The sequence below is a fragment of the Triticum aestivum genome, chromosome 2B, assembly GCF_018294505.1.
Source record: "Triticum aestivum cultivar Chinese Spring chromosome 2B, IWGSC CS RefSeq v2.1, whole genome shotgun sequence".
Lineage (NCBI taxonomy): Eukaryota > Viridiplantae > Streptophyta > Magnoliopsida > Poales > Poaceae > Triticum > Triticum aestivum.
Window position 1 is genome coordinate 602,164,077 of NC_057798.1, and position 1,591 is coordinate 602,165,667.

A 1,591-nucleotide genomic window follows, 5' to 3' on the forward strand; every position below is an offset into this window, starting at 1 on the left:
CCGGCCCATTATGGTCCACAAAATTTTGTGGGCCTTTAGTTGGGCCAGCCCATTTAAACTTGATGGGCCGGTCCACGTGTCAACATATCATAGGCGTGTCTCGCCCATTGGATGAGTGACACCTGTGCCAACGCGGACCTGACACGTGTCTCCTCCATCCAATGATGATTTTAGACGTGGAAAATCCCCATTGGTCGGGGCTATTAACGGGTTATCGGATCCAAAACCCGACCCAATAGCTTAACCGTGTTCCGTTATGGTGGATGCCACGTGTCGGTCACCCTTGAAGAAAGCATTTCTGTGATGCGCGATTTATCGTCATGGAAGTGGACACTTCCATGATGATAATTTTGGTAATGTCATGGAACACTTCTACGACAGCACAGGTATGACTATCTTGATTCTGTCATAAAATCGTCATGGATGTACATGCATGACAAAAAACGCGACCTACTGTGAAAAACACGTATCATCACAGAAGTGTATTTTTTTAGCGTGCGGACAGTGGGTTTTCATCGTCGACGACGGCGACCACATCTACACTAAGCATCCACCCCTTCCCCCAGCGGACATGATCCACCGGGATGTTAGAGATGTGGCCACAGTCGTTTTGTGTGAGAGAGTGTGAAGAGAGCAACCCCAACAAGCAACCGTGTAGGCTGGCCCGTCCTGACTATGTATATAGTGGAGCGGTTTCCTTTTCTCTCCATATGAACCTATCATATTGCGTATGTGCCACTGAAGAAAAAAACTTTATTTATAAATGACGCGGCACCTACTACCCGTTCTCCTATAACCTTGTGCTTGGCATCTCCAAAATATTAACCTTGCGATTGGCTCTTAGCCTCTTCGAGAAGTCGAGCAATAATGGTAGTGCAGTATATATCGTTCTGGCTATATGAGAACGAATGAATTGCTGCACGTCCACCACATGGGCGAGGGTCGAGGGGCGAGGGAGGGTGCTATATACGGAGCAAAATGAGTGAATCTACACTCTAAAATACGTCTATATACATCAGTGTTTGGAGTATGTACTAGTAGTTCATATTGAAATCTACTAAAGGACATATATATTCCAAACAATATGATATAATCTCTATAACCAAGGTAGTAGGGACGAGGAGTAAACGGAGGGAGTAGTAATTTTTTCTCCTCATCCTACGAGCCATCGCGCACATGGGCAAGGGAGCGGGCGTAAGGTGGAGCAAGCTTCACCTCATCCTGCGAGCCACCGCGCCCGTGGGCAGGGGAGACGGTGTACTAAGCAAGCTTCTCCTTGTTCTGCGAGTTGACGGGACACATCAAAAGTACTCCAGTGTATAGAGCCTTGCCTCTAAGGTAGGCCCCACATGGTTTGCCTCTTTTTTTAATTTAACATAACGCTTCAAGTGGCAATTTGTTTGTTCACCCGTGGTAGACGATCCTACCTCCACCAAGTGGACAACCAGTACACGTGCCAAATTACCACGTGGGCTGCCTTTTTCGTACAGAAATGAGCTCCACCGTGTACCCGCGCGGGTGTGGTTGGGAAAGAGACGGGAGTACGTGCACCGTGCATGCACCTCTTCTCTTCGTGCACGTCCCCCCACCT